Source organism: Lepidochelys kempii, chromosome 4 (genome assembly GCF_965140265.1).
Source record: "Lepidochelys kempii isolate rLepKem1 chromosome 4, rLepKem1.hap2, whole genome shotgun sequence".
Lineage (NCBI taxonomy): Eukaryota > Metazoa > Chordata > Testudines > Cheloniidae > Lepidochelys > Lepidochelys kempii.
Window position 1 is genome coordinate 24,522,218 of NC_133259.1, and position 27,383 is coordinate 24,549,600.

Below are 27,383 nucleotides of genomic sequence, written 5' to 3' on the forward strand. Positions count from 1 at the left end.
TCGTACATGGCATGCCAGTCTGCAGACCCCAACTGCACAGCAATATCTGTGGAAGAAGCCATGTTGCAATTTTTGTTTCACTGATGGCTACATACATCATCAGCATTCAGTACAAATGTGCGGCAGGTGCACTCACCTGCAAATACATAAACCATGGTATGCACAGTTCAGGGGTAAAGAAAGCTGAGTCGTCAGAACTGTAAATGTGGCTGTCAATGCCCGGCAGCCAAACATCTCTGATCGCTATATTCTGCTATTCTTGTTTGGAGCTGAGTCATTGATGCCTAAAAACAGCTCTCTTTTCATTGATTTCTCCAAACAGATGGATTTGCAGGACAGTTTTGAGACAACTCAGCACCCTACCCCTTCTGCCCTGATCACCCCACCATCAACCTGTCCGCTTACTGTACACACATATCTCTGGCACACCTCCAGAAGGACAATGGAGCCCTGCTACTACATCTTCTGAGGTGGGCAGGAATCAGAATTTCTGGAGAGGCATGACATTGTGTTCAAAGGGGGTTGATTTAACTCCAACTCTGTGGATCCATTCGTCCATCCATCCATCCATCCATCCATCTCTCTAGCTTCCTGTCCCTTGGTCTCTCTATCATTCTTTTTCTTACAAAATTGTTTTATGTCTGATTTCCTGGGAATGCTATTACACTGAGAATTTACTTTAAGATATTTTTCACATACTGGCCTTACTGTTTACATTTCTGAAGCAGTAAAATGCCAGGACTGTTAAGCTTCACAAACTCTTCTTGGCATCCTTTAATCTTCAAAACAGAATAAAATCAAATCAAATAATAATGCTGGTTTGGTCCATAAAGAAGTGTTTTCAGTACCTCAGCTGAAGTGAAAGCCAAGGGTTAATCCTTTCTGCTAGGTATTAGAGGACATCAAAATCCCTTTCCTTTTCTGTTAAAATAAACCTACAAATGCATCTACATCTCAACGCTGTGAAGAAATCTAACCAAAATGTTCAGTTAAAAAAAAAAAAAGCAGCAGCAGCAGCTTCTATTATGTTATTCATACTTCAGAAAATCAAGGGTTGTGAGAACACTGAAATGTATCTGCCTGTCCTTTTATTTGATTCATTTAGAACTTGTAAAGGGGTTTAGATTTATTATTCAGCTGGTCCCTACAGTTTACTTACAGTAGCCCAGAAGATTGCTTCAGCTTGATTCCACGGCTTTTCCCACACAGGGAGATCCAGGCAATGGGTTTTCTAGATGTATCTTTCAAAGTGGGGCGGGGGGGAAAAGGGGGAGGAAGTGTCTAATACACTGCAGGCCGCTACCTTCCAGCCCTGACATCATTTTATAAACACCAGTGCACCAAGGTGACCATTACTAAAAATCCAAACAAATATTAAAGCATGTAAAACTACTTTAAAAAACAGAGAGAGAGAGAGAACTTATTTGTGCCCATTTGATAAATATGAAGTTGGTAATTGAGAGATGCAGTAATGTCTAGCCTTAACTTCATAGTAGCTAATAAAAACAGTAAGATCTAGGTGGGTGAGTACTTCTGTATTGTTAGAACACATCTCTGCATAGCCAAGTGATCTAGTGATACAGGAGACTGGAACACTGGCGTGGTTTTGTCCTTCATTCCTGGGCCAGGAGGGCATGGGGGCACTAAGGAACAGCACCTTTCAGTCTCTGGGCAGGAAGGAAAGGGCAAATAGAAAGCCTTGCATTGCCTTGCATTGCATTGCATTGTAGTGACCCCTCGAGGTAAGTCAAAAGCAACATTAACAAGCTGCAGAGGGAACCCATTCAGCCTTTCTCAAGTTTAGCTGGAAAGATAGCTGACACATGAGTGAAGTTAGGAAGAGTTTATATTGTGGTTTTTAATCTCTTGCGTAAGGCAGTGCAAACCTTTAGGGCAGAGTGCTGCACTGGTGTAAACCATGACTTGCACCAGTCCAGTTTATCCCACTTTGAAACCAGGTTCAAACCCCTAGTGTGGAGGCACTGCTCCAGGACGAACCATGACTTGCACTGGTGCAATTTGCCCTGATTTTAAACCAGAATATTTTGCAACAGTGTAAGTCATGGTTGATACCAGTGCAGCAAGTCTACAGGATTGCACTGGTGCCTTTACGTTGGTGTAGCTATTCTGATGCTAAAAATACCAGTGTAGACAAGGCCTCAAGATAGAAAAAACAAGTGGGATTTTTAGGACTCTGAAAGGGGCTTCCAATCCTGTGGTGGTGGGAGGGAGAGCAGATTCTTACTTAGATAATGGGTAAAATTTTCCTGACAACACAAGAGAAATGAGTGACGAGCTTTTTCATTACTAAAATGTCCACACAAACTAATACAGAAGTCTATGCTGGCTTCTGGCAAAAAAAAAAGTAGCAGATCAGTACTAAGATAGATTGGCAGAGCTGTACAAACTGAATGCTTCCCCTCTAGTTTGTAGTGCCACCCAGTGTTCTCTCTCATTCCAATGGACAAGGCAAGAGATTGGGTGTCAGGAGACTTGAGCTCTAATTCTGACTATGCCACGGACTTACTCACTGCATGACCTTAGGCAAGTCAGAATAGGCTGGACTGTGGAGTTACCATGAGACCTTAGTAAAGGGCAACACAGTTGTGCTGTTCGAAAAGCATCCAAGAGCCGAGATTGTGACCCAGAGACACAATCTGGCCCTGAATTCCTCCTCGCTTTAGATTGGAAGTAAGATACACCAACCCTTTCCCTAGCACAACTTACTTTTGTGCTATACTAGCCAGCACATTTAAGTGACTAAGCCAAGACTCTGATCACTCCCTGGCCCTGCCTGCCCACTGCCCTGTTTTTCCATCTATAAAATGGGGGTGATGATACTTGCCCAACTTTGTGAATAGCTTTACTTCTGCAGATAAAAATGCACCATAGATCCGATCATATTCACTCAAAAGATTGGAGAAGCTTAGTAACCTTCTGGATGAATGTGGTCTGAGTTTGCCATGGAACCCGAAAACAGGAATCAAATAAGTTTCACATAGTTTTGAATTTCCCTGTAAAGATTTCACGTGGGTCTCATTAATTTAAGACATAGTTAGGAAAAGACATACAATAAAGTATTTCAGGAGGAAATAAAGTGTTGTAAATTCTGTCCAAGTTCTATTATGCATTTATTTCTTAGGTCAGTATTTCTTTTTAAACAAATTTGCCATGTTCAGTGTTCATCCCACACAGCTCCTTAGACTCACCAGTTCTTTCAATTTCTTCCTCTGCTAGCATAATGTACTGGGTCAAGTGTGACTACAGATTATTTTAACTTTGTGAGGCTGATCTCAGCTTCATATATTTGCGAAGGACTGGCCCATACTGGTATATTTCCAGAATAAATCCTGCATGTTCTTTTTAAGTAGGACAAGATCTTCACATACTACCATTGTGAATGCAGAAGGGCATTTCTGGCAAGCGTAATGAGTGATTGACTTCTTTGCTTGTTTTCATAATGATAAATATATGGGGCCACTAGGCAGGAAAACAAAGTATTCAAAAAAGAAAAAATCTCTGCTAAGCACATTTTGGAATTAATGGGGTCATATAGATATATTGTGCCCTCTTTCTCTACTAAGAGGTGTTTGATTCCATGAAATTCACTTACCCCCAGACAATTTAAACAACCAAAATGAAACTTTGTGTTTTATTTCTTGCACATGTGAAAATCACTGGCAAGTCTGCCAAACTTAACTATACCATCTTGTTAGGCTTCTGTAGATTTCATTAATGCCTCATAAAAAGGAATCAATACAATTTCTTCCACACCTATATAAAAATGACCTTTGATTCCTCTTTAAGGTACAGAAAAAATATAAATCAATAGACGATAAAAAGCTTCCATGATGGGAGCTTAATAGTCTTGAGAAAAGTTGCATCCCAGTCCTGACATCCCTCACTCCTGGGAATAGTCTTTAACCTATTATTGACTTCAATGGAACCACTCATCTTGGGCCCTGATCTTGCAAAGATTTATACAGGTACTTAGCAGTAAGCACAAGGGCAGTCGTGCTGAGGTTCAATGGGATTACTCCCATGCTTAAACTTGAGTGCGTGCGTATGACTTTGAATGTTCAAAGTTTTACTAGGGCTTCACAGAAGTAAGGATTTTACAGGATCAGCCCCTGGCTCCTTTTTGTGTTTGTTTTCAACCTTTTGGATTTCTTCTGAGAGTTTTACAATGTGTGATGCCAACGAGCTCATATGTCTATTTTATCGCTATTATTTATACAACATACAGCTCTTTGTACCCACTGGCTGTACGAAAATTGTGCATATTTTAGCATCAAAGCAGGAACATTATTGATAAGAAATGGTCCTGCCCCTGCTGCAATACTGAATATTGAACAAAGGCCCTGACTGATCTCTTTCTATCTCTCTCTCTCTCTATCTCACACACACAAAGTCCCATCCCAGCCCATAGTTGTGAGTTCTTTGCTCAGAAGGCTTGCATATATTTTATTTTAGTTCTACAGCTTCCTCTTGTGTTCAAAGTTAATAAAGAAATCCTGAAATCTAGGCAGTTCCAATCCTGCACAACCTTACTTCTGAGAATAATACTTTTTTTGCTCCAGGAACCCCTTTGACTTCAACAAGATTTTTCATGTAAACAAGGAATCCTAACATGAAAAAATATTGCAGGATCAGGCTCATATAAAGTAAATCAACAAATAATCTGTGGTCAACGTTAACCTTTTCTCTTCCTGTTTTTAAAAAAAGTACCTTTATTTTATGTCTCATCAATTTGTAGTAATTTCAAAAATAACATAATCAGTTTTCAAATACTTGCAAAAAACTCCAGTGCTGTAGGTAAACTATAAAATGAAGCACTTTCCAAAAGTCTACTAAAACTAATTTGCCTTTTCTTTTGGTTTTCAAAGAAATCTCTCCTCCCTCTTTCTCTATCCATCCAATTCTTATTTAGCTGTCTTGTGGTCTGGCCTGACATTCCTGAAGTCTTTCCTAAAGCAATATTTGTCTCTTCAAACATCTCTCTGGCATTCCATTATGGGCACCTGCTGATGATAATTACATGCCTATCTCCAAACCACTTCCTTTGTTTTATGTCAAGGCAAGCAAGGTAAGTTGGGGGCTCCACACCAGACCATGATTTGAGTTGTTTACAGTGTCCTTCCCCCATCTGCAGCACACAAGAGGTTCTCCAAACAAAACAAACAAAAGGATCCTTTTTGCTCTCCTTCCCCAGAGAGAGGGGGGAATCAGTAAAAAAAAAAAAGAAAGAAAAAGGGTGCGTCCCTTAGGCAGTCTTTTTGGTCACCCGTTTGGGGTTTGGTTTATCAGCAGGTTTTTAATCAGGATTAGGATCTCCCTCCAGCCCCCACTTTTGGGTCAGCCCACTTTATACCTGGGCCATGCAGTCCCAGGGGTGGCAAGGTCAGTGACTGTCTTCCTCTTTGCTGATCTGTCCCTGTGCCAGCAGTCTCTGAGATAGAGCAGTCTTCTTCCTGTTCACCACCCCTTCCGGGGGCAGGCTTTCCCTTTTTAAGCATCCCCTTCCATGCAAAGCAGACTTACAGGTGCACCTGGTTCGTGCTGGCTGAGCCCAGAAGAGCTCATAAGCCACCTCTCCACTGGAATGAGGGTGTTCGCTCTCTCTCAGACCCCTGTCCGTCAAGTTGGAAAGGCAGTCTTGGGGCAAGTCATCTCCATCTCCAATTTCCTGTGAAAAGAAATCAGCCTGAGCATGGTCTTTTCCCTCCCGGGGCTGCGCTCTGAAATTATATATAGGGCTGCAGCTCAAGGTACTATCACACTGCACACGTTGGTCCAGTCTGGAGCCATGTTTGGGATGACTACATGAAATAAGGTTGTCAGAAGAATGATGGCTTTGAACAAACTAGTGCACACGTTGGTCCAAAAAGCTCAATGTGTGGGTCACTAGCTACCCAGGCAGGTTCTGAGCCAACAGAATAAGGTATAGAGTGCATTGCATGAATGGACGATCACATGGAAGATTTAATGCATCCCCATCACATATGTGAGCAGAGAGCTAGGTCTGAACTGAAGTGATGGAGGTTTATAGAGCAACATGAAGATGCAGTTGCTTCAATAACAGAAGAAGGGTTCCTTCTTCCAGCTATAATGAGATACCATCACACTGCATGCGGATTCATGTCTTTCATGGTGTGAAGCCAGGTAATACCTAAAGGAATCCTTGGCCCATTTGATCTCCAGTGCCTCCTTTTCAATAACTGAGTAGGCCTCTTCTCTAGGGAATAGCTTCCTACTTAGGTATAGGATTCAACCTTCTTCTCCTCTGAAGTCTTGTGAGAGGACAGCGCCAAGTCTGATATCCAGGGTGTCGGTGCACAGTATGAAATCAAGAAAAAAAAATGGGGCTGAAGAGCACAGGCACCCAACTAGGGTGACCAGACGTCCCCAATTTTATAGGGACAGTCCCAATTTTTGGGTCTTTTTCTTATATAGGCTCCTATTACCCTCCCGCCAACCTCCTGTCCCGATTTTTCACACTTACTGTCTGGTCACCCTACACCCAGCATAGTCACACTTCCAGTTCTCTAAAATCTTTGCATTTCCCATCCCATCAGATATTTTTGAATTGTTGCCTTTTATGAATTCCATGAGGAGGGCTGTGACTGAGGTGAAACCAGGGATAAACCTCTGGAAACCCCCTGCCAGGCCGAGAAAATGTCTCACTTGCCTCTTCATCTGGGGAATTGGGCATGCCATTAGGACCTTGTTGACCACTGGTTTCATGAGGCCACACCCTACACGCTACCCAAAATGACCTACTTCATTCACGGCTAATTTACATTTTGTGGGGTTGACTGTAAGACCTGTGTCTTGGAGGCCCCTTTGACTCTACCTTTAAGTGCTGCAGGTGGTCTCCCCAGGTAAGACTACAGAAGATAATGCTATCTATGTTGGCCACAGCATATTCAAGGTGTGGGCTGAGGATCCTATTCATAAACTGCTGGAAACTCAGCTGCTCAATGGAGGCTGAAAGGCAGAGACTTGTACTGAAAATGCCCAAAGGAAGTGAAGAAAAACTTTTTTTTTTCCTTGCAAAGATGGGGATAAAAGGATCTGCTAATAACTCTTTTGTCAGATCGATAGTGCTCAGGTACTTTGCTGGTCTCAGCTGCTGTAGTAACTCATCTATCTTTGGCACTGGGTAGGCATCAAATTTTGAGATGGAATTAAACTGCCTGAAATAGATGCAAAACTGAACCAAACCATCTGTTTTGGAAACCAGCACTACGGGCCTCTTCCATTCATATTTGGACTCCACAATTATGCCCCTCTCCAGCATCACTGTACTTCTTCTAAAAGTGCATACAACATCCTCTGCGGCAATAGTCTAGGGTTCTCCCTGCCTAGCTGACCTAAGGTGGTGTTGGACTAACTGCAGTCTCCCCGGGTGGGGGGAGAATACAGTTGCAAAGTCCTCGATCGACTGGAGGAACTGTATCCTCTGTGCAGAGTAGTGGGTCCCTCACCTCCATGCCCTATTGCTGGTTCTTGGCCACTCGGTACTTGGGGGCAAAATTCAGGCTCTGTAGGGGAGAGAGTTATCAGCAGGGCCTCTTGCATCTTCCAAGGCTTAGAAAGATTCACATAATAGGTTTTAGTTTACTTCCTTCTACTTGATAGTTTTATCTCATCGTCCACTGCCTAACAGCTTCAAATGAACCCTGCCACCAGCCCATTAATTTTGATTTGGCTGAGGGAAGCAGCAAAAGGAACTGGTCACCCAGGTAGAAAGTCCGTAGTCTTTTATAATTTTGTTACTGTGCATGTTGGGTGTTTCTTAAATTCTCTCTGGCAAATAACCCTATGTCCCTGAGGTATTCACTTAATTGTAAAATGTACAGGGCCATGCTTAAGGCACCTATGTCCTGTTCCTCCCAACCCTCTCATAGCAAGTCCAAGATTCGCCACAGCCAGTGACCATCAAGTAGCTCTAAGGGAGAGAACCCCACAGAGGCCTCCAGTACCCCCCTTATGGCAAACAGGAGTGGCAAGAGTAGCTGGCCCAAATGCTAGGGGTTGTCCCTAACAAAGCATTTCAACAGTCCTTTCAGGGTCCTATTAAATCACTCTACTAGGCTGTTAGTCTGAGGGTGGTATATCAATGTTTCCAGGGACTTTACCTTCAAAAGGAAGAATAATTCTTGCATCGGCTGGAAGGTGAAGTTAATCCCTTAATCCATTAGAATTTCATGGGAAAATCCCATGTGTGAGAAGAGCTTCTAGAGCTCAGTGCTATCACTATAGCTTTCACAGAGAGAAGGTCTACAGCCTCGGGGTACCTAGTTGCGTCGTCAACAATCTCTAATGTGTACTGATGCCCCGATGCAGTCTTTTTTAGGGGCCCGGCCATGTCCATTCTGATTCTTTTGATGAGTGTCTCAATCAAGGGCAGAGGGACCAAGGGCCCCTTAGGAATCACTTTGTTGCTAGCTAGCTGGCACTCCAGGCAGGACGAAGAGTATTCTCTCACCTCCTGATGCACACCTGGACAGTAGAATTGGGCTAATACCTGTGACAATATCTTCTCTTTTCCCAGGTGTCCAGCACATGGGATGTTTTGTGCGAGCTGCAACACTGTCGGGTGGTACCCGCGTGGCACCAGAAGCTGGGCCCTCACTATCTTGGTTTGTTGATCCCTTTCGATTCAATACAGTTTCTCTTTCTTGAGCGCAGAGTGCAGCTACTGCTCACCACACTGAGGCTCCTTTATTTTCTGTTTACGGAGGCCAGTTGTTCATACATACGGCTCGGCGTAGGGTCATTTCTCTGTTCCTGCATGAAACTCAACTTGCTGTTGCGTGGTCCACTGCTGCAGCAATTGCTGCTGGGACTGCTGTTGCTGAGTAGCTTGCTGCTGCTGCATCTCCGCTAGCCACTTATACCACCATTCCAGTGCCATCTTGCTCAGACCTCCTGAACTCTATCCCCCTCTGTGGCTTTTTTTTTTTTTAAACCCGTCTACCAGGTGTAGTTCTCCACCACTTGTGGCAGGTTGGGAGTTCCCCTGAGTCCCCATTAGACCACAGTTTGAGTTGTTGACAATGTCATTCCCCCATCTGTAGCACACAAGGGGTTCACCAAACAAAACAAACAAAAAGTTCCCTTTCTCTCTCCTTCCCAAGGGGGGGAGTATGAAGAGATGTTATCAGAGAAATAAAAAAGATGATCTGTTTCTTAGGCAGTCTTTTTGGTCACCCTTTGGGGTTTGGCTTATCAGTGGGTATAGTGTCTTTAATCAGGGTTAGGATGTGCCTCCAGCCCCTTCTTTTGGGTCACTCTGCTTCACACTGGTCTGTGCCATCTCAGGGGTGGCAAGGTTAGTGACTGTCTTCCTCTTTGCTGATTGGTCCCTGTGGCCAGCAATCTCTGAGGTAGAGTAGTTGTCTTCCTGTTCACTGCCACTTTCTGGGGCAGGCTTTCCCCTTTTAAGCTTCCCCCCTCCAGACAGAGCAAGTTTTACAGGCACACCTGGTTAGTGCTGGCTGAGCCCAGAAGAGCTTGTATGTCTTCTCTCTACTAGAGTGAGGGTGGGCCCCTCACAGCAAGATTTCAGTCTACTTGATTACAAACAACTACCAGTAATAGACCATTGCACAATTCCCTGTGGTAATTACACAGGACAAGTTAGCTTTGTATTTACTGGAGTCTTGACAAAGAGGAGCAGTTACTTTATAATCTTCCTTTTGTTGCTGGAAATAGCATAATCCATAACATGTTTTGGTGACCTTAGAAAGGCTGCCTGTGTGCTTTTTTTGTCTGACTCATGAGTTAGGATCATCTATCAAATATATACTATACTATTCCCAAGGTGACATTTTATTTAGTCTGAGGATCAAAATCTCCACAAACGAACTCCAATAAATAGGCTCATTCCTATGCAAAATTTCCAAGAAATAGCTAATTAGATGAGAAAGAATTTTGTATTTACTATATATTTTGTATTCAGAAAGATCTCTTTCTTGTCTTTATGCCCAACACAGTGTCTAATTTGTTTCAGAGGTTAACAAAAATAAAAGAAGTACTGTAATACCTTAGAAATCTCTGTTTCCTGAGAGAAATAAAACTTTTTTCACTATTTCTAAATAAACTACTAACTTGACAAAGTATTGCCTGTTTGTTTGCTTTTTCCATAGTCTAGTTCAGGGAAAGGGTGGGGAGGGGAGGGAATATAACTTTATTTTTTAAATAAATCATTTCTATAAGATGATCAAAAGTTACTCATCATTTCCATAGCTAAAAACACAGCCCTGATGAGACAGGAGACCTGCCTGGAAAAGTTCATCTCACTTTTTGATCATAGATAGGATGTTTTCTTAAGAACAAACAGTACTAGGCAGTGAGGGGCAATGCTGATGTTGAGTCTTTCCTTATAATTATTAGGATTTTCTGTGGTTGGGGGGATGGTTGGCTTAAAAAAAGACTTTAAAAGAAAATCTCTGCAAACTGAACTATTTTTTAACATATGAAAAAGCAATTACTAACCATAAAAAGTTATTTTACCCAATAATTGCTGTTCTGGATGCACGTCTTTTCTTTTGGTCTTTTTAAGTTGGACAAGATCATACAAAGATAGAGAAGTTTTTTCATGATTGTTTGGTGTCAAAGAATCTGTTTATTATTGCCTGGATTCCTATCAAATGTGCTATGGTACTTCTGCTTCAAAAAAAAAAAAAAAGAAAAGAGAGAGAGAGAGAGAGAATTCTTATAGGCAGGAGATTTTTCTGGGCAAAAAAATGAGATAAAAAATTTTCCACTATGAACACAATCACACTGAAACCTTAGTGAGTTATGGGGCCAAATCTTCAGCTGGTACAAATCCACATTTTGCATCAGCTGAATAATAAAAAAGAAATGTATAAATAATTATTAATTATTTTAATATTATTATTAATTATTAATAGGATAAATTTAGGGCCATTGGCTTCTACAGAGTGACAGTCTTTAGAGTTACATGGCCAACTTGGATTCTGTAACTGCAGAAACTAGTGCACACCCTAATAACAGACTTCTCCACGTTCAGCCACCCTACATGTCAATTGGTCACAGAGAGATGACATCAGAGGATGCATTATACATGTTCAGAACCTCCCAGCATCCTGACATGGGGCAGGCTTCTCCACAGCTGACTGATGGCCATGGAGAAACAAAACTGGCCATATTACCCAAAGACTTCACTCCCAGAGTAATATTTCCAAGGTAGATCTGTAATCCCAGGATCTGAACAGGCCAAAGAATCTACACCCATCCCCTAGCAATCTTGGGGAGAGGGGAAGAGGAGGAGCAAGAGAAGCAAAGACCTCCTCATTGACCTCCCTCCAATTCCCCACAAGATGTTAGTTCAGTGTATTTGTTTTGAGGGATGGAGGGGAAATGTGAGGCAAATGCATCATGAGTAATGCAGGGGAAAGTTCATAAAGGTGAGTTTGCTGGCCTCAGGCAACTCCATAACTTTAACCGTGGAGTGGCTATGGGCCCTTTCGTCCTCCTCACAGTTAGCACCAGGCCTAAACTTCCCCATACAGATTGGTCCAGAGTATGGCCGTTTGCACAATCTGATAGGTCTTGTGTGTGCATTATTGCATTGTAAACTCTGCTCAGGATCTGGCTTGTGGTCATCAAAAGTTTGCGTAGCTTGCAGGGGTCTTGAATTATCTGCACAGTCACTTTTTCTTAACAATTTTATGTATACATTTCAGGCAAATCTTCCTCCACACACAATATACAAATACCCAGACAACGAGACACAAATAGTAAAACCTTCAGAAAGACAAAGTGTATTGGTATTGCAATGCATATTGCTATGAAAAAATTCATGACTATAATGCAGCAATTGTCCAGATCCAATCTGAACATCATCATCTTGTTAGCACTAACATAATTCAATTCCATAATTCTCCCAGCTCATAAATGTGTACATATTTATTTTTGTAATGAAATATAGTAATGATTTTTATATATCTCTTATGTCAGAAACTGTCCAAGAGGCAAGGCAAAACATGGGAAAAGTCATTTCTGCCCTATGCTTTATCCCGAAAACCCTAAATTGGGGTTTGGAATTGAAATCAAAGCTCCCTAACTATATTGTGAAATATTTGCAGCTGTTATTAGTGTCTGGTTTATGTGTGCCACAGACCAGATTATTCAGACAGGTTTCCCAAGCAATATGTTAGTAAACAGGATTTTGTTGGGTAATTATATTAAATATGTCCATGTAAGCTCAGAATTAATTACAAATGTTATTTTACTGTACTTGATAAAAGCACTAAGCAGCAAGAACTAATGATGGCAAAAAGGTCTCCTCAGATTCAATAAAGGTTTCCATGTGAAAATCTGTCAACAAGAAAAAGTCACTGCTTATAATTAAAAACAGGCTTTAGTGCAGTAATATGTTTACATGTTCATTTCCAGAAGGGAAAAAAATGCAATTAAATTACCCTCCTTAAATTCTGTGGTTCACTAACACATGCTCTGTTCTGGGCCCAATATTGATGAAAATGCCTTCAAATTTGGAAAACAAAAATGAAAGCTAGGCTTATGAAAGGAAGAGTTAAGAAGTTTGCATTCTAACACAGAGCATTAAGAATTTCAGTGACTGCTGTGAATATATATGGAGGGCTTTTGCAGAGGGTATGTCATACATTGAAGGACAACTCTACACTTGTTGGTACTTGTACAGGGTTTCACTAATGGATTGATAATAGAAAAGGGGGAGGAGGAGGTTATAGTAATACTTCACAGTAGTTGTGAATGTGACTGTAAGTGATTAATTACTGCTTTGTTCCCAGCTCTCACATTAGCTTACTAAACAACCCTCAGTCTGAATCCACAATGGCATTATAGTTGTAGCGCAATTATCTATTTTCACAGGAAACTTTAAAATGACCAAACAAAATCGGGGTCGGTACCAATATAATTTGGGCACTAAGCTCTTTGTACTTTAGTGGGCTCTGTTATCGCTCTATGTTAACAGCTTGTGGTTGGTTTTAAAGATGAGTAATAAGCTTTGTAAAGAACACATTAATTTTCATTGCATTGTCATTTATAATTTTTATTTTCCTCTTAGCAAACATGCATCAAGCATTTCTACAAAATATTTCTCAGTGTACTTTTGGAAGCAGCTTAAGCAAGGCTATTCCTTAATTGCTTTAATAATAAACTACAATTTAAGCCCATTCTAACACAAACACTGCATCTTGAAAAGTTCAAATGCTTTCAAACTATTGCAAACAGACATCTTTCATCTACACCAGGAGTCTACCTTTTTTGCTTGGAATCCAATTCAGTATTACTTGTACAAGAAAAATCTCCCACTGACTTCAAGGGAGGATTTTCTTGAACTAGGCACAGTATGTTTAATGAGCAAAAAACAAACTAATATGCACCTTTGTGGCACTTGTGCTGATTTCAGAAGCATAATTTCCTAAACTTTTCCAAACAATATAGATTTAACTTTAATTCTCAAACCTGTCAGTCCTGGCTTTTCTTTTTACCATTGTATGCTTCTAATTAATGTAGCCACTTTAATTTGATTACAACTCCTTCCCCACTTTAATATGAGTTCTGCATCTTATTACTATCAAATGACATTTTCTTTACTTAATGAACATAGTTTTTGAAAAATTACAGAAGTGCTACTGCTGCATTACATGAAAAATTCTAATGTACATTTAGCTGATATAGCATCAGCTGCTGTTTAAACTGGGCTTAGCTAATGGACTTTTAATGTCAGTGGGGTTATGTGCAGTTGCTGGCTATTAGCAGGAATGGACCCTTTCTAAAAAAATCACTTTTTCCTCAAGTGTGTTGTCTGAACATTCCTTCCTCTGATTTAGTGACTGTCACTGAATGCAAAACAAACCCAGGGACGCTGGAATCTTCTGTTATCTTTAAAACCAATTTATTAACCTTAGCCCAGGCTCAGCCAGCAAAATACATTTTCTACATTTGTACTGCTGGTGGTGAAACTTTTGTCTTTGAAAACCAAATCCTGCTTGCCTTACTTAAGCAACTAAGTTCCATGGAAGTCTGTGAGGCGAGGTGGATGAGTAAAGAGAACAGGCTTTGGTCCAAATATTGTATCAAATGCTTTTCTAAGTGAGGACTCTTTTTAATGAAAAGCAAATATTCATAGACAAAGCTCATCAGCAAGATGTAGCAAATGAATAGTCCATGCAGTGTCACGCAGTCATTTTAATTCAGTTTTCATCCTGTGATTTCTTATAAATGCAAATGTAAGACTTTCCCTTGGAGACTACCAGCCACAGAAATATTTATGAAGAAAGTCAATAAATTAGCACTGCTTTTTGCAGTTAAAAGGTTTCATCCAATAGATATATTCAATACACAAAATAAAATCTGAAAAATAAGATCTAAAGGGAAATATTGCAGGGCAGGGAATGGACAGAAACTAGCAAAGCAAAATGGTTATTGTCTTTTACAGTGCACATGTAAAGTGTTTGTCATACTGAATGATAGTGAATGGTCTTATAGATGATAACAGCCCACTATTGATACCAGCTATTGGGGGCATTCTTTTAGCTCAAATTGTAGAGGCCCATGCTTTTAATACTGAAGGTCTAAGGTTCAAAGCCTGCTGATTGCTCAGGCAGGAAGTCATGACACCAATTATATGTAATATATATTTATGTGGATATGAACATATAGTTGGCCAGTTTCTACTGTCTAATATTAGGGTGCCAATCGGGAGTTATTCCATAGACATGAAAGGAGAGGTTGACTCATTGGCTGCATAATTTAGCCAATAGTTTTTAATGTAAAACAATTAAATTAATCTTTTAGCAGCTGAAGAGCCACTTCACTATGAACCAGAGGCAGAGAGAGAGACACACAAAATCATTCAACTTATTGGGTGAAATACTACCCAGGACAGAGGGCCAGCCCAAGTCCTATATACCACTTCAGCCTCCCTTTTGCCCTATTTTGAAGATTTAAGTGCTGCATATGCTTTGCGTTGATCCTCTCCATGGGGGTGAATTGTACTAATTAAGAAAACCAAAATATATGCAACAAGTATCTTACAGTAAATATGATTATATCCATAAAGGTTACAATGAGAGCAGGGGTGTTTAGGACTCAATGAAAGGTCTGCCTTTCAAAGGCTTTCACCAGCTTTGAAATGTCTTGTTCTATATGTCACAGACTCACGCTGTGAGAGCAAGTGTCTGTCTGAGTCTCCATTTTTTTCCCTGGGGGGTCCCACTCTACTGACGGCAGGATGCTCTATGAAACTTTGTTCAAACCCAGGAAAAGAGAACAAAATACAGAGCTGCAAAGCCCCAGGTGGCTCAAGAGCCACAGAGTTAAGAGGCACTGTTGCAAGCTCTTGTAACAAGTAAGCTTCCACATTCATCTAATGTATTTATCAATGCATGTTAAGACAACAGAGCCACAACATGGACAAAATCCTGCAGTCCTACTACAATGACGCACGGCACCATTTACTTCAATGGCTCTTTTGCTTGAGTAGCAATCAAAGATATGAGCAACTCATTGCATAATACAGTCTTTTTGCCTCCCTGTACAAACTAAATATCATGACCCAGATTCCAATATACAGTATAATTATTGCATAGATAATGCCAGATCATCAGCTGACGTAAATTGGCATTTAAGTCAATGGAGCTACACCAGATGAAGATCCCCAAGGGAAAAGTATCAAAGCCTTCTTTGCTGAACACGGGCTATCACAGGGTAGGGAAAGCAACTCAACTGGCATCCCAACCAACTGACCTTCAGCTCCTGGCTTACCTTTTAGCACTCTGATCACAGTTAATTTAATTAAGAAAACAGAGCAATTAGTACCCTAATTCCATTTCAGTTCAGCAGTGAGGAACACAAGGACAGCTATGGAACTCAGTTTTAGTTGAACTAGAGGCTGAAGAAGTTATTCTAGCCTTCAGAAGCTGGTGAGGAAGCGGAAAGCAGCAGTCTGGAGCCATGTTTAGGATGACTACATGAAATAAGGTTGTCAGAAGAATGATGGCTTTGAACAAACTAGTGCACATGGTGGTCCTAAAAGCTCAATGTGTGGGTCACTAGCTACCCAGGCAGGTTCTGAGCCAACAGAATAAGGTATAGAGTGCATTGCATGAATGGACGATCACATGGAAGATTTAACGCATCCCCATCACATATGTGAGCAGAGAGCTAGGTCTGAACTGAAGTGATGGAGGTTTATAGAGCAACATGAAGATGCAGTTGCTTCAATAACAGAAGAAGGGTTCCTTCTTCCAACTATAATGAGATACTAGTATCCAAGGGGACTGGGAGAGTTTTATTGCCATGGTTCCCAAATCATGAGACACCAAGATTGGTACTGGCAACTTGCCTGAGGATCAGCCCTCATTCCATGTCCATTTACATATATTTTAATTACTCTACACGCCCACGATATTTACATGGACCTGAATCTTCTTTAACAGATTAATAGAAATAGCTTGTTTGAGTTAACTGGCAATAAAAACCTGTAGGTAATCGATTTTGCCCTCACCCTGGAGTACAAGAAAGAGGAGCTGTGGGCTTCATTATAGCACTCATCTAACTACATGTGACCCTCAGAATTCACTTAGTGAGCTGCAGCTCAGGAAAGCTTATGCTCTAATAAATTTGTTAGTCTCTTAGGTGCCACAAGTACTCCTTTTCTTTGTGGCATTGTGATTTTCTTAAGTTGTGGCTACTTATTGCTATTTTTGGTAGCTCATTATTTATAAAATTGCAGTAATAAGGCTGACAAAGAAAATCACTATTAACGTTGTTAAGAGGGGAGAGAAGAATGTGTCTGTCCCAATTTAGAGCACAACCGGCAAAAATGTAAGTTAAATTTACAAAGAAAAAGTAGGCTAACTCAAACTGAAACTGTGGGCATGATTAAATTCTCATTTACACTGGGGTAAACTAGGAGTAATTCCATCAATTAGTAAGTGTAATTACACCAATATAAGAATAGTTTAACTGAGAACAGAATGAGGCCCATTTGCTATACTGACATTTCTGTGTCCTAATTATTTGTTCCTTGGATTTTGTATGACTGTACTGCAGTTAACCTCATTCAGTGGTACCACATTATTTTCTTTCAAAATGTAAACTTTCCAACAGAAACATATATGTTGGGCCTGGGCAAAGATAAACCATGCATTTTAAAACTAATAAATAAATGCAACACTTCATAAGAGTGCAATTAATCATCTACCCACAATCATTTCAGCAAATTTATGGTAGAATTATTGTTCTCTAAGAATCTTTTTACTAAGTACGTTCCCAGAGTGTCCACTATTCATTTCCGTACATGAAATGTACCAGATGCAAGCAAAGAAACATCTTTGGTTCTATTCGTTTTAACGAGTTTCCAAACTAGCTTGAGATAGAGTCAATTTCCTCTGAAGGATCTCAGAACGGTTAGTTGCATGTTCCCTGGTATTATAACTGATGGAATTCAAGATTTCTCTAACAATTACATCCAGCACCCAGGGGATCAACAAAAACCCAAGTTTTCCTTTTCTCAAAGGATACACTGTTAATCCACATAGCTTAACATTTCAACCTTTCAGTCAGTATAAGACTAAGCCATAAAGCTACTTTGCTTCATGAAAATGGGTGAAAGGAGATTGGTAGATACCAGATAATGAGCAAATGCTCAGCTGTTGCCAGGTCAGTTGAACCTTACCAAGCTCCTCAGCACTATACTTGATTGTTACCTCAGCAAGAGAAAAAGATGCTGATTTAATTGCCTAGGCAACCTCACAGTGTTTATGACTTGTACAGGTCCTTATGAGTGTAAACTGACTGATTAAAATACAGAAAACAGTCAGATAAAATGTTTGTGCACCAAAAGTAAAGATGAAGGGTGTGATTCTAATTTCACTTACACTGGTGTTTCCACCAAAGTAACTCTATTGGACCAGATTCCGATCTGTGCAAATTCTTAGTAACTCCATTGACTTCAGTGGAGTTACACTGATGTACATGAAATAAGAATCAGTCCTATGGTTCCTACTACAGTTTTTAGGCAATCATATTAATTAGCAAGTACCCATTTCTGAGTTATGAAATACAGTTTTGTCCTTAGGCTTTAATGCCTACATTTTTTCTAGACACCACCCAGTGAATACAAATAAGCCATAAATGAACAAAGATCATTTCAAATTTCATGAAGTAATCTAATATCCATCAAGGTAGCATTCCTTTTGTGCAATCTGTTTTACAAATTGTCAGACAAGAAACAGCATTGTGTGGAGCCATGTGTACATTCTTCAGCATCCGAGAATCCTGAGTTCTAATCTTGGCACTGCTACAAAATCGTTGTGTGGCTTTGGGGCAAATCCTCTTACATCTCTCCCTCTGTGTTTCCATCTCCAAGAATGGGAACAATTATAGCCACAGCAGGAGATTCTGAGGATTAAATAGTTAATGTACACTAGGTAAGATCCCATTCCACGTTACAGCCATGCGAAGGTGTGATAAAACTTCCCTAAAAAGGAATTAATGGTTCCTCCATTGTGGGATATGTGCAACTGATGTAAAGCAGACAGCCATCTGCGCATTTCTGTCATGGCTGTGTAAGGGACATGCCAGACAGGAGCAAACATGGCCAGAACACTGTTGTGTTCCAGTGTTCCCTGCTGGTGTAATGGTCCATAGGTGGCTATTACAAACTGTTGCAAGTTAGGGTAGCCATGAGACTGCTCTAACTTGCACCAGGGGCCAAACTGCCCACTATGGGTACCTCTACAGAAAGAGTTGCCACCCCTTGGCAGCGACTCTCTGAGCCTGGGTCAAAGGATTCATGCTTGCAGGGCTTGTGCTACAGTGCTAAAGATAGCTGTGTAGGTGTTTGGGCTCAGGTTCTGATGCCCAGGGAGGCGGGTGGTCTTCAGAGCCCAAGCTGCAGCTCCGAGCTGCAGTGCCTAAACAGCTAACTTTACCTCCCCTTCTTTGTATGCACCGAGTGGAGGTCTGGCACCAGTGACTGTAAATAGACCACAATGCCTGATTCTAGTTACACAAGTGTGAAAACAGTGTAATGAAGAGGAGAATCAGGCCCAGAAAGTGCTATAGATATACAAAGTATTATTGTCATTAACCAGTTTTGTAAATCAAATCTAACTCTGTGTTTTATTTTTAGTAGAGCTGGTGGGGAAATGTTTTGTTTTTTCCCATGAAAAATTTTAATAGAAATGAAAAATTGTTATTGTCAAAATGTTTCCACAGAATTTTTTTTCTTGTTTTCGTTGAAATGCTGAAATATTCTCAGTTTTGGGCAACTTTAAACCAAAAAGCCTTGGCGAATTTGGCAAACATTTTTGGTTTTACTGAAAATTTTCATCAGACTGGCTGAAATTTTTCAGGTTTTGGTTAGAGTTTTTGATTTTTCAATCAGAACAAGAACTAAAAAAAAAGACAAAAAGGACATTTACCAGGGAAATACCCCCAACTGGTAGAAAACCACTTGAATTAAAAATTTCAGTCAGCTCTGATTTTTAGATAATGGTGTGACAACGTATAAAAGGAGCTCCTTCAATGCCAGTGTGTAATGAGTTACAAGAATTGCCCACGTTTCTGCTTATAAAATGGGTTATTTGGGGTGGAGCTATACAAGCTTCAGAAGCAATGACTACCTGGGGGGAAGGTTGCGTGCTCTCCCCTCCTAGCTTGCTGAAAGCTGGAAAGGTGGTTGTTACCAAGTGTTCTGAGTTGCTTTGCTCTCGTTTCTCAATCTTTTTTGTATTAACAGAGCCAGCCCTGAGGAAAGGGACTTGAACTGAGCTAGAGTTTGGGGCTTTATTTTATTTCCCTTGAATAGTGTATCTGCCTGTCAGCTTACAATCAGCCACATGTTACATTACTTAAAACTCATTGCCTGTGTATTCTTGTCTGATGACAAGATTTAAAAAAATGCAAGTGGCATTGTGCAAAATGACTATGTTTAATTAAGAAAGGTTGAAGTCCTATTAAACCTTCAGGATTTCATCCACTGCTTATCGATAATGAAAATGGAACCCCAGTTAGATTTGGCATAGCGAAATGTGGTATTTACAATACAAGTAGATCACTGAAGGAATAGTGTTATTATTGGTTTGACACATTCCAGCATATATTTCTGTTCATTTTCAATATACTTTTATTTTTAAAACGTTCAAAACACTGATTTCAAATTATGCAAATAAAGTCATTGTTTGGATGAAATGTGCATCCCAAGAGCTTAATGTCATTTCCTTAATATTTCCTGTTGGATAGACAATATTATGATGGAATTCTCAAAAGACATCTGATCTTGAGACTGGACTCTGCGGAGCACATGCACTAAATCACAATATCACTGTTCTTCTCCAGTCCTTGAAAGCTGTTGGCAGTGAACTATGCCTTCGTATAACACTATTCTGTGGCTGTGTTGGTGGTGGTTGTAGTAGACTGGAAAAACCCTGCCTGTCTCTTTTATTCCTTGCATTTGATCCCTGACTTACACTTTAAAAGCTTATGCTGTTTCATCACTGCAAGTAGACTCTGAAGGCAAAAATGGCGAATGAAAATGACAGGCAAGGTAATTACTGTTTTATCAGTACTGACTCCAAGATTGCTGCCTGCTAAACTTGGACACCTCCACTGGGTGGCTAATAATGTGTACACTTGACAAACTAAAACATTGCTCTCCCAATTCCAAAAACAAAACAAAAAATAAAAAAATAAAATATACCCCTTGTTCTTTACTGACATTTACACTGAAATATATTACACCCTAATGGAAGAGCACTCAGGCTTAAATTAACCTTTATTTTATAGAGGAGTGTGCTCAAATGTTATGAATAGAAAACATTTTTTTTTAATTAAAAAGGCTATCTACGATTTTGAACAATTGATTCCTTACATTCAGTTAAATCCTCCTGGCCTGACTTACACCAGGCTCCCCATGGACTTTCTGAGTAAAGCAAGCAGGATTTGGCCCATTGTAAAGAAACAACTCACTTTTTACAGTAATTAAAAAATCTTTTTCTGGAAAGCCACAGAAGCACTGTTTGTACCATTTTCCAAAAGGATAATTGGAATTCTTCAAAAATTTCATTTGGTTCATTTGAATTCCGAAAAGATAACAGAATGAATTAAACTTCAGGAAACAAACATGTAGTACATTATAAAATGGGCTACTCATAACAAGATGACTGTGTTGCTATGCTGAATGAAATTTCCGCATTTAGGTTCATTTTTCAAACCAAAGATTTGCCCAGAAGTTCACGCATGCACAAATGGCCTTATCATGCATGGTAAGAAAGCCTCCTCTAATGTTCTAAGCTCTCTGAACTCCTCCTGACTTCAGAGGGAATTGGGGGTTCTCTGCACCTCGTACGATTGAGCCGAAAGAGCCTGCTGCTCACAGCATCAGTCTTTTACTGATGTACAAATGTTGGCATAGTCATGTGAAAATGCCTTTTAAATATAAATATAATACACATTTCCTTCTTTTTTGGTCTACAGGCCAGCTATGGAACTGGTTTCCCTATATTTTGAAACAGAGCTTTACTTCTGCTTTCAAGAATACTGTCTTTGAAAATTAAATTAAGTAAATCATTTTAATATGTTTAATGCTGTTTTCTTTTGGAGTTTTCATGTCACATACTAAGTTTTTCCCAGAATTCAGTGAAGAGACAAAGTTTTGAAACTGTGATTTTAAAAAGTCCACATGATCAATGATTCACCTATGACTAAACACAAGAGAAGTGTAAATGCTGATCATCAGGATGATTAAATGAACCCATGTATTTTAGTTATGTAGGCAACCAAATTACAAGGAGGGATACCAGTATGGTGGAAAGACATCAGAAATGGTGCTGTACTCAATGTTTATACTTTTCATTAATTTTGCAATCTGATGCTAGTGACTGAATACTTATAAACAAAAGGCCAGATTCTGCATCCCTTATTCCCAAATGAGAAGTACCTTACTCCACAGCTGGATGCATTGATTTTACTGTGATTTGACTAAGTTGCCATTCAATCAGCAAGTAACGTTAATGGGCTATTTCGATTTCAATGAGGATACTTGCAGTACTAAAATCTAAATAAGGGATAGGAAAATCTGGCCCAAAATGATTAATGTCATTGAAACCTGCAAGGGCACATGACTTTAAAATAAATTAATTTTCACAGTGAAATACTACTCGGCACTTTCTTTACTCATACAAATACTGTTACATCCACACTACCAAATAAAAATGGTCCACTGATGCATCAAGATAATTAAGTTCCCCCCCACACACACATACTCCTTTTGCAACAAGATGCATTTAGGTATTTAATTAAAAAGTGCATCCCCAAAAGGTTAGTATATTCACATGTTATATTTCACTTTTTCCACACCAAGCATTTTCAGACTGCTGCTGTTGCTAATAAAGGGTACTCTGAGTTAGGACAAATATCTGCACATATGGCTGTTTTATAGTTTTCTTTTTAAATTATCACTTTAATTTAATTAGGTTTTGGGGGTTAAGATTAACAACATTTTCTCTCTCTCTCTCTCTCTTTGTACATTTTTGTTTGTTTTTTGGGTTTTTTTGTTTTGTTAAGGAACAACCAAAATAAAACCTATCTAACATGCGCCACCTTTGACTTTCATTTTGCCCAGCTCTCACACCATCATTACTAGCACAAAAATCTGTCTGTAACGTCCTCATCACTGAGGTATCTGAGTGCCTTACAAGAAATGATAGCAACTGCATTATAACTTCTGAAAAACTGTAATGTGGATTCAATGGCAGAAATTGGCAAATTCCCATCAGTTTATTCACACAGAACAGGCATATAGAAATAACAAACACTCTTACTGGAGATGAGCCTGAGTTGGTTAATTCAGATCTGGGTTGAGATTTGGAAATCCCTTATCTCAAAATTTGGGGTTGGTCAAATTCTTGTCCTGGGCATTGTCCAAAATCTTACTCTGGTTTGGCCCACTATAGAGATGGGCCCCAATCTTGAATATCAGATCATGGTTTGTGTCTGGTTTGCTAAACCTCTTGATCCTCCATTGTTCAGGGGTATGTGGATTTGGGGGCTCTGGTGTACATTACCCTTTAACTAAAACACTGTGGGCTTTTCATATGATTTCATGACAACTGAAGAAAAATATTTCTATGGCTCCCGTTAAAATAAAAAAGTTAGTAAAGTAGAAAGTGTATGTCCTTCTGTTGCTGGTTAGTAGCTCCATTGAATGGTGTATATACTGACATTCTGAGACAGAGATATGCATCTCTAGAGAGAGGGGAAAAAATCCACCAATTACTCAATTAGTGGATTTATTTTCCAGGAGGCACTGGAAAGAGAAGGAGAGAGAGAGCCCAAGGCATCCTTACCCTACTTCAAAAGACGAAGGGAGTGAAGGGGGGAGGACAAAAGCACTTGATAGTTATGAAGAAATAGTATTAGAACCAAGTAAAATTAAAACAATGCCCTGACTCTTTCCTTCAGTCAAAAGACAAACAGTGCTACATACTAAAGGGGGAAAATGGGGGCAGAATTCTTTTAGAAAATAGCATCAATCGCGTTTGGATTTTGCAAAACCAAAACCAGCAATGATTTGGAGCCAAGTCCTCCAAAGACCAGAAGACTATGTGTGCTTCAGAGAAAGGGATTCCAATTTGGCCATTTTCTATTACTGGTCACACAAACAGTTCAAAGCCATATGGATGCCAAGTGTGAGCATTCATGGGTGGAGGGGAATGGACAAAAATAGAGAAGGACTTTGGATTGCAGGTTGAGTAAAAATCAACCTATAATATTTTTTTGTGAAGAATTAAATAAAGTGGAGGAAAATCTTACCTGACCCTATATGAAAATGAAATGAATGAAAATTTCATAACAAGGCTGCAGTTAAATTGTAGCACCCTTTGTCACACATTACCATTAAAAATGGAATTTGACATATATAAACATCATCAAAGCAATATACCAGATCAGAAGATCCCCAAACTCTGGGAAAGATTGCAAATCTAGATCTGCATCCAAAATGTATGTCTGGTTCTAGCAAACAAGAAATGGAAAGAGAAATCTGAAAAAAACCCAAACCAATGAATCCTAGTCACATTCTCTGGATTCTTCCACTCTGGCAAGTAATAAACTTTCTATCACAAACAACGGAAAGAGTTGCCAGTAATCTCTCCCTCTCTTTCTCTCACTGCATGATCACAGCTATATTATGTGTCAGGTACCCTATTTACTACTCTCGTTGTAGTTTACATTGATACCTTTCTCAGGTCTAGTGGACTGATCCTCCCCTTACCTATTCTGGTGTGTGCGAGGAATCAGGCCCAGTGTGTTTTCTGTTTGTTACGCATCATTTTGTTATGAAGAGTAAATGTAAGACGTAGCAAAAATGGAATGAGGTTTAGTAACATGGTAGTGACAAACTGAAATTGCAAGGAGCTCTCTATGTCTATGAGAAGTGAGGTTAGAGCGATCTGAACTCTTGGATTTCTCCTCCACCCCCTCATCCCATCTGTCATGTGAATTACAGTTCTCCTAACTGCTTAGTAGTTGAATACCTTCTACCCATTGTCCAATTTCATCAAAGAGGATCCTTTCTCCTCATGACCCCTATTTACAACTATATTCATTGTTACATACTCTCCAATATATAGGTTTACATGCACAGAGTACAATTAACACCTTTATGTATATAACATGTAACCTGCCCTGGCTCAGACTTGAACCAGCGATACAAAATGATTGGACAAAAAAACACAGAAGAAATGCAACATGATGCTCCAAAATTTTTACTTCATTCACATTTTCTGTAACCTCCTTTTCATGATCAAATTTCTGATGTACCTTACTTATGCTGGCTAAGCCCAGGTCTCAGTAAAATGAGATAAATCTGAGAATAGAATAAGAGATCCCTTGTATTGACAGAAAATTGATCAGAATAACCACACAGAGAAACATAATATACAACACATATATCTTCACTCAGTCCTAAACAAGCAAGCTCTCAGATCTGTGACAGTCAGCCAGAGGCACCAGAGTCCTCTGGAGCCCAGAGCCATCAGCAGCACTTTGGTATAGTACTGTCAAAAAGGCCATAAATGAGTGTGCTTTTAATCACAGGGTGATTATACAGGGGGAGATCTGCAGAGTCCTCTCAAGTACCTCTCCATTGAGATCATTTTTAAAAGAATTCCTTCATGCACAGTATGCCAACTCTCCCGCATAAAGTCTATGTCCCCAAAATATATTATTGCTTGGCTGTGACAAAAAATATATCAACTTCTAATATCTCTTTTTCTTCTTGGTAAGCATGCAAACAGCTCTTTCAAATGCTTTAATGAACCTAATCTTCATTATGTACAGCACACAGAAGCAACTAATTCTCACCATTTATTGACCATGTTGTCACACAAGCGACCCGTTTCCATTCCTTCCATTACTGATATAACTTCTGGAATGAGACGGAGTTGGAGGGAGGAAGGGACAAACAAAGTTTTATGTGCAGTCAGAGTGGGAGAGAAAAATAGTATTGTACAGACATTATCTGTAGTGTAATAGCCAGGACGAGTGACATATAGATTCAGTGCTCTTTGTGGTGTACTCAAGAAGTAGCTAAACAGTCACTGTGAAGAGTTGCAAGTAATGATCCTTTTGAAAGGGGCATTTTACAGTTCCCTACAGACTATACTAAAAACACAGTTGCAGAATTATTCACAGAAAACTGAACAAGTAAAATAAAAAAGAATTATATTACACTCTACACATTTTAACTCCCTTTGGGCATATTATACTTTGGGCAGGGAAGAAAAGGATAAAAGGAGGATCTGCTTCTTTTCAGCACAAAGAGGAGACAGGGGAGTTGATCCTGTCTCCTCAGACTATCAGAGTTTTACAGAAATGGCTAAAGGAATATACAAAGAAACACTATCAACACTTCCAATTTGCTATTCATGATGCCCAGCCCATCCTCCCCACCTTTCCAGTATTAATCAGCTTATCTCCCTCTTTGACTGTCTCTATTGAACTTGCTTTGTTCATTGATTGATCTCTTTTCTTTATTTTGACGTGATAAGACCTAGGCCTAGTTCTGCTCTCAAATTTCCCGATCACGACCCTTTTAACATGATGTGCCTTTAACTGGTGCCTTCATTAACTCATTCGTCCTAGTCAGGTTCAGAGGGTCTCTTTCCAGCACCCCCAATCACACAGATGTTAGAGCAGCAAGCAGACGCTTACGAATAAAACACCACCAACAACATACAAACATACACTTTTCTCCTGACTGTGCCTGGTTTTAACCTCAAGTTCCCACTGAAGTTCATTTCTCTCCTTAAGCTTTCGGTTCTGCAGTCCAAAGGAACGGATGCAAACAACAGCTCAAAGGGTATGCTGAGTTTCAGCGTGAAATGGAAGTGTGGGCAAAGGCGTGCGGCAGCAGAGCCTTCCTTACAGAGGTGGAGGATTATTTTATTTGTTTAAACGAACTTGTCAGGTCGATGACCCAGGAAATGACTATGATTAAACAAATCACGATACCTGTTTACCCGAGCTACCCATCAGGGACACTAGCTGCGGCAATACACACATCACACAGCGGTCGCTCAAAGGGAAGGCACAAGAGTAAGGGACGGTGGCAAGGAGGTGCGAGTGCCCAGGTTGGTATGGGAAGTGCAGACCAGCTCCGGGCTGCCCTCCTCAGCCTGGTGTCCTCCGCTACCGGCCCACCGCTCCCTTTTGCCACTGGTGACAGCCTACCACCCAGGATTGCGGAGCCCAGATGTCTCCTTATTGGAGACCCATCTTGGGTCTGTCTCCTTCTCCATCTTCCCAAGATCCGGCAAAGCCATTTCAGCAAGGGAAGGGGGAGAGAGGGGTGCGATCAGAACCTCCCCAGCTCCAGCAGGACTTCGGACTTTTCACTCACACGTAAGCTGCAGGCTTCCACTACATGTGGATCCCAGCCTCCCCGTCTCTCTGCTCCGGGAGTGGGAGAATCCGAGCGTCCAGACAGCCAATTCCCCTGACCCCCTTGCCGTTCAAGTTACTCTGCAGCACGGACAGGGAGGATGCATGTGTGCAGAGGAATGTTTTACACACACACAGAGAGGAATCATCACAAATATGCACGATGTGCCTAAATACACACAGATGCAGAGAACACGCATATTAGAGCAGTGTCAGCTCCTTATCTCCCCCCCCCCCGCCCCCCAGAGAAAGCTTCCCCTGGTCATTTCAGTTAGTTGGATGCATTGCGGGAAAAATAAATAATTTCGGTCTTCTCTGTCCCTTTTTGTATAGATCTGCGAATCTCGATAGATAGATAGATAGATATCCCGGATAGTAGCTGGGGAAGTGGGAATCCAGGTGCACAGTCA

The 27,383-nt window shown here is 40.3% G+C and overlaps 1 protein-coding gene across 24 annotated transcripts in view; it reads right to left on the reverse strand.

Moving 5' to 3' along the window:
- UNC5C (unc-5 netrin receptor C) overlaps nucleotides 1-27,383 on the reverse strand; it is a 398,952-nt gene that overhangs the window by 370,706 nt on the left and 863 nt on the right. The window lies entirely within an intron of this gene.